Source organism: Vombatus ursinus, unplaced genomic scaffold (assembly GCF_900497805.2).
Source record: "Vombatus ursinus unplaced genomic scaffold, bare-nosed wombat genome assembly UNPS02011916.1, whole genome shotgun sequence".
Classification (NCBI taxonomy): domain Eukaryota; kingdom Metazoa; phylum Chordata; class Mammalia; order Diprotodontia; family Vombatidae; genus Vombatus; species Vombatus ursinus.
Window position 1 is genome coordinate 1971673 of NW_020951694.1, and position 7230 is coordinate 1978902.

Consider the following 7230-nt stretch of genomic DNA (forward strand, 5'->3'; position numbering starts at 1 on the left):
AGTCCCCCGTTCTTTCTCTTTGGATTGACTCACCACATTCTGAAATTATACTGGGAGGTCTGGGTTTCCTAGAGGGAGGTATGCCACAGAGGTATGATTCACTACTTTCTCTCAGGATCCTAGTGTAGGGAGATAACACTCCTCCTCACCAGCATAGCTCCTGAGCTCCTACCAGTGTGCTTTCCATTACATAAAATCAATCATCACGACACTATTAACTATTAAACAGAAAACATTTCTTAAGCAATATGTCAGAAGTAAGAATTATAATCATAACTTTTATTCGGTAGAAGGCAAAACCAGGAATAATCAAAATCCACTCATAAACCTCGGTCATACTCTCTCATTGCTAATGAACAAAGTGAGAGAGTGGGCATACTTATAGAAACATAGCTTAAGTGAGGAAGCCCATGTGCCTGGGGCAACTTGAAACTGCATTCTCTGGACTAAAAGTCTTGAAGTCTTTGGTTCCTTTTGAAACAAGCTAGCTGCTCCCTTTCTGGGTTTTATTACTCTTCTCTTGAGCAAGGTTGCTTCAAAGTTGACAAAGCCGTAGCAAGCTTTTCTGATCACAGCCACCTTAAAACAGGGCACAGAGATAGTGTTGTGCTATGTTAGTGACAAGCAGTTCCCTTAATCTAGAAAACTGTAAAGTTTCTCACATCTTCAAATACCAGGGAGCTCTGCTTTGTCCAGTCACCTCCAAGCCTTTTCTGACAGCAAAACAATCAGTCACCATAGGACAAATGAAAAGTTTGTCTTTGCATCTGCCTCTGTTTCTGTCTTTGTTTCTCTCTCTCACCACAGAAGGTAGTATGGAGCAATAAACACCGTTGAGAAAGTTTCCGCTTTCTCAAAATGTAGATGGCCCTCCAGAGCAATAAGCCTGCACAGCTCTAAGTAGCTGCAGGATTCAGCTCTCTTCTAATTAGTTTTCAGCAATAACTCCAGTCTTTCTCTGGCCAATTAGCAAAAACAAAACAAAACAAACAAACAAACATACAAAAAACCCAGCCCTCTCTATTCCAATCAGCAAGTTCAGAACAGCAACAAGAATTCTAGCTGGCTAAGCTGGGCGCTCTCTATCTTCTAACAAACTCACTAATACCTTCCACTTTCAGATTATCCCCCATTTATTCTCTCTGTCTTGTATGTGTAGGAATTTGAACCACGTATCAAAGGACTAGGTGGCCAGTTTGTAACAGAAGTTATAGGTAGATATGATCTGGAATACCTTACTCCACATCTCCAAAGACTTTTATTTCTGTTGTTGTGGAAAGTATGAATGGCTGGTGACTGGACAATCACACCTTCTTTTTCCTATCTTCAAGAGGGGGTATTGGGCTAAGATTATATCTGTTACGTACCAGAAATTTGCAGCCTTGGGATACAGTGCACTTTGAAAGTTCATGGAAAAAAAACTTACCCTAGCTTCTGGGATAAGAACCCACTCTTTGAAAAAAACTGCTGGGAAAACGGAAAAGAGTATGGCAGAACTAGGCATAGACCAAAATCTCACACCATATACCAAAATAAAGTCAAAATGGATACATGATTTAGATATAAAGGCTGATACCATAAGCAAACTGAGAGAGCAAGAAATAGTTTACCTGTCAGATCTATGGAGAACAGAATTCATGACCAAACAGGAGATAGAGAACATTATGAAAAGCAAAATAGATAATTTTGATTACATTAAATTGAAAAGGTTTTGCACAAACAAAGCCAATGCAACTAAGATTAGAAGGAAGGTAGAAAATTGGGAAAGAATTTTTATAACCAGTCTCTCTGATAAGGGCCTCATTTCTAAAATATATAGAGAATTAAGTCAAATTTATAAGAATACAAGCCATTCCCCAATTGATAAGTGGTCAAAGGATATGAACAGACAGTTCTCAGATGAAGAAATTAAAGTCATCTATAGTCATGTGAAAAAATGCTCTAAATCACTATTGATTAGAGAAATGCAAATCAAAACAACTCTGAGGTACCACATCACACCTATCAGAATGGCCAACATGACAAAACAGGAAAATGATAAATGTTGGAGAAGATGAGGGAAAATTGGAACACTAATGCATTGTTGGTGGAGTTGTGAAATGATCCAACCATTTTGGAGAGCAATTTGGAACTATGCCCAAAGGGCTATAAAAATGTGCATACCCTTTGACCCAGCAATAGCACTTCTAGGGCTATATCCCAAAGAGATCACACAGATGGGAAAAGGACCTACATGTACAAAAATATTCCTAGCAGCTCTTTCTGTGGTGGCAAAGAATCGGAAATTGAGAGGATGCCCATCAATTGGGCAATGGCTGAGCAAGTTGTGGTATATGAATGTGATGGAATACTATTGTGCTATAAGAAATAATGAACAGGCTGACTTCAAAAAAACCTGGAAAGACTTGTACGGTCTGATGCTGAGTGAAGTGAGCAGAACCAAGAGAATGTTATACACAATAACAGTCACGTTGTGTGATGACAAATATTGATAAACTTAACCCTTCCTGGCAATACAAGGATCTAAGACATCTCCAGAGGCCTTGTGATGGAAAATGCTATCCACACCCAAAGAAAGAACTATGGAAGCCGAATTGTTATTTTTTTTCTCTTCTGTTGAGTTTTGTTTCCTCTTTCTGATGGTTCCTCCTATTGGTTTAATTTCTACTTACAACATCACTAATGTGAAAATATGTTTAATATGAATGTAAATGTATAGCCTATATCAGATTGTGTGCCTTCTTGGGGAGGGTGGTGGGGAGGAAGGGGGAGAAAAATTTTAAACTCAAAAGCATATGGAAGTGATTATTGATAAATTTTTAAAAATTAATTAAAAAAAACTTTCTCTTATTCTTCCAGGTGGGAAGTAGTCTGGTCTCAGAATGGGAGGATAACAATTATCAATTAGCTTAGTCTTTAACAGTTTAGCTACCTTCCACCAAACATTTATTACCCCCCCCCAAAAAAAAAGACAGTTAGAAATAACAGGCAAACATTTATCAAAGCAAGCAGTAAAATAGGAATTGGGGAAATTATACAGATTTGTTTCAGTGAGCATACTACTAAAGAATCATCAAGGTCTGCAACTTGGGGACAAAATGAAATCTCAGCTCAACCCAGGGGCGAATGACCTCACCCAAGAAATCCCCTGTTAACATGACCAATGTGGAAATATGTTTAACATGATTGTGCATTTATAATCTATATCAGATTGCTTGCTGTCTTTGGGAGGGAGGAGGCAAGGAAGGGAGGGAGAAAATAGGAAACTCAAAATCTTATAAAAATGAATGTTGAAAACTATCTTTACATGTAATTGGAAAAAAAAAATACTACTAAGTGGCGGGGGGAAGAAATCCCCTGTTAACAGGCTCTGCCAGTGTAGGTGCTGGTAATCAAAAGGTATAGTAAGATTCCAGATTTCCCCCACTCTGCAGAGGTCTCCTATTTGCTATTTAAAGTGTGTGCCTTTTATTGGTGGAGTTGTGAACTGATCCAACCATTCTGGAGAGCAATTTGGAACTATGTCCAAAGGGCTATTAAACTGGGTATATCCTTTGATCCAACAATACTACTCCTATGTCTGTGTCCCAAAGAGATTTTTTTAAAAAGGGAAAAGGACCTATTTGTACAAAAATATTTGTAGTAGCTCTTTTTGTGGTAACAAAGAATTAGAAATTGAGGGGATGACCATAAATTGGGGAATGGCTAAACAAGTTGTGGTATATGATTGCAATGAGATACTAAATGGCTGATAGTTTTAGAAAAACCTGGAAATACTTACATGAACTGATGCAAAGTGAAGGAAGCAGAACCAGGAGAACATTGTACACAGTAATAGCAATATTGTACAATGATCAACTGTGAATGACTTAGCTATTCTCAGCAATGCAATGATCCAAAACAATCCCAAAGGGCTCATGATAAAAAATGCTGTCCACTTCCAGAGAAAGAACAGATGGAGTATGAATGCAGATGGAAACATGCTTTTTCCTTCTCTCTCTCTTTCTTTCTTTTTTTCTTTTTTACTTTCTTCCTTTCTTCTTTCTTTTTTGGTTTGAGCTTTCTCCCACAAAATGACTAATATGGAACTGTGTTTTACATGATTGCACACATATAACCTATATCTAGTTGCTCACCATCTTGGGGAAGGGGGTGGATAGAGAATTTGAAACTCAAAAATTTAAAAAACAAATGTTAAAATTGTTTTTACATGTAATTGGGAGGAAGAATAAAATATTTTTTAAAAAATAAAGTATGATGTGTTGTGCAATGGCTAACCTTGATATACTTAGCCCGTCTCAGCAATGCAAGGATCTAAGACATCTCCAGAGGCCTCGTGATGGAAAATGCTATCCATATCCAAAGAAAGAACTATGGAGTTTGAATGCAGATCGAAGCATACTATTTGCTATTTTTTCCTTCTGTTTTGTTTTGTTTCCTCTTTCTGATGGTTCCTCCTATTGGTTCTAATTCTTCCTTAAAATATCATTAATGTTTATATGTTTAATAATATGGTTAATATGAATATATATGTATAGCCTATATCAGATTGTGAGCCATCTTGGGGGGAAGGAAAGGGAGAAAAATTTAAAACTCAAAAGCTTATGGAAGTGATTGTTGATAAATCAAAATTTAAAAAAAAAATAAAGTGTGTACCTTTACTTTCCTCCTCTCCCTCTTAGGAACTCTGCTGTTTTCCTTCCACAGACTCTTAATGAATCAGGAATAATATTTCCCCACACATACATAGCCAGTAGTCTCACAAGACTCTTCTTTGAGAGATCACCAAAACTTGCCTCGGTAAGGGTGTGGCATTTACATGTTTATTTACATATTGTCTCCTCCATTAGAATGTCTCCTTTAAGATAGAAGCTTTTTTTTTTTTTTTTTGTATTTGTAACACTTAGCACAGTACCTGGCACGTAGTAAATACTTAATAAATGTTTACTGACTGACTGTCTCTTCCTCTCTTGTTTTTTTTCCCCCCTTTATATCTTATTCTCAAAGCTACTTTCCTGGCTTCCTAGCTTCTAATGTCTCAAATCATAGGCTCCTTATAGTTAATAACTCATCCTTATCTTATGAGGTAAAACTCAAGAAATCTGTCAAGTATGACAGAAAGTCCTTATTTAATTTTCCAATTGTTTTCAAACAATTATTTGATTTGTAATTCTGTCAGTTATAAACTTTAAAACTCTAAAAGCAGTCGCATTCCAACGAGCTGATGACCACAATGCCCTGCAGCTATTGTTAACCTCAGACATTTTTCTGCTTTTAAAAAAGTGCTCTGAGAACATTTATTTGACGGGCAGTTTTCTATCTGGTTCTCAGAACATTCTGTGTTATCGAAAATTTGTGGAAGAGACTGTTTCTTTATAAGTTGATTTTGTCAGTTTTTCTTACCCCAACGTTCTTTTTCTGCCTTTTCAGCAACCAAACTGTTTGCATGTGAAAGAGACAGTATCTTACATAAGTATATGCTAAATAAATACAAGATAATTTATGGGAAGAGGTGAAGCAGTATCAATTACTCAATCACTTAGAATTTATTAAGAGCCTAATATGTATAGCTAGAGGCCTCAAGTAAGGCCTCATGTAGGAGGTGACCATCGAGCTGAGCTTTGATGGAACTTTGGGATTCAAAGAGTTAAAGGTAATAGCAAATAATAATAATGGCATTCATAAATGCTTTAAGGTTCAGAATGTACTTTACATTTGTTATCTCATTTCATTCTTCACTACCCTGTGAGGTAGGTGCTATTTTTTCTTATTAATTTATTTTGATTTATCAATAATCACTTCCATATACTTTTGAGTTTAAAATTTTTCTCCCCCTTCCTCCCCACCACCCTCCCCCAAGACGGCGCACAATCTGATACAGGCTGTACATATACATTCCTATTAAACATATTTTCACATTAGTGATGTTGTAAGTAAGAATTAAACCAATAGGAGGAACCATCAGAAAGAGGAAACAAAACTCAACAGAAGAGAAAAAAAAATAGCAATTCAACTTCCATAGTTCTTTCTTTGGATGTGGATAGCATTTTCCATCACGAGGCCTCTGGAGATGTCTTAGATCCTTGTATTGCTGGAAAGAGTTAAGTTTATCACTATTAGTCATCGCACACACGGTAGGTGCTATTATTATGTGTGCTTTACATATAAGGAAACTGAGACTGAGTAGCTTGTTCAGTAACTTGCCTAGAATCACACAGCTCAATATGAGTTAGAGTTTGAACTTAAATCTTGCATTCTCCAAGTCTAGCACTCCATCCATGAAATATATTCTAAGCATGGACAGACAGACTAGGCAAAGGCACAGAGACAAGAGATGGAAATGTCTTGTATGAGGAGCAGCAAGGCTAGTTTAGCAGAACCATTAAGTGCCTCCTGGAAGATCACTTCAGACCTAGAATTCTCACCTGGGAAGTACACACTGCCTCTTTTTGGAGGGTGGAGGACTCTTCTCTGAACCTCCATTTAAAGAGATCCCCAGGCCAACCATTTTCCCACCAGGTTGCCCTCCTCGGGACTCGTTCCTCATGACTGGATACCATCTCTTCTTCTCCTCCCTTTCTAGCTTCCTCATATATGTTTTCTTCCCCATTAGAACATAAACTTGAAGGCAGGTAGTGTCTTTTTCTTTTTTAGTGAGGCAAACGAGATTAAATAAGCTTGAATCTGGAGGTACCATAGTTGTTGATGAGGAGTAAATCCAGCTGAGCAGAGGATTAGCTTAAAAGTAAACAATAGGAGAAGTCATCCAATAAAGCAACTAGTTTGGCTAAGATTCATGCACAGATAAATCAACACAGAAGCTACATATCACAAAACTTTTATGAATAGTTTCCAAACAAAAAGAAGACATTGAAGTTTATATTTATACATATTTATATTCTCAGCACATGGATTTTCTTCACTCATGTGCCTTCTTGGCAGGTTTCTGTGTCTGTCTACTGTCCCTCACAGATATGGAATGTCACTAGTGAGAGAGTGTGACCGAAGTTTATGTATGCATTGTGATATATTTATTATTCTTGCATTTGTTCTGAGTATCTGAGATATTATTTCTTTTGTAGTATTATTAAATATAACCCAAACCCCAAAGCCCATTGGCATGGGACTCTCCTGGCTGGTGGAGATCAATGTTCTTTGCCTGCATGAGGGATGGGGTAGAGTTGGTGAAAGTGAGAGAGAAAAGATAGTCTTTTCAGTCTCTTTGGATTC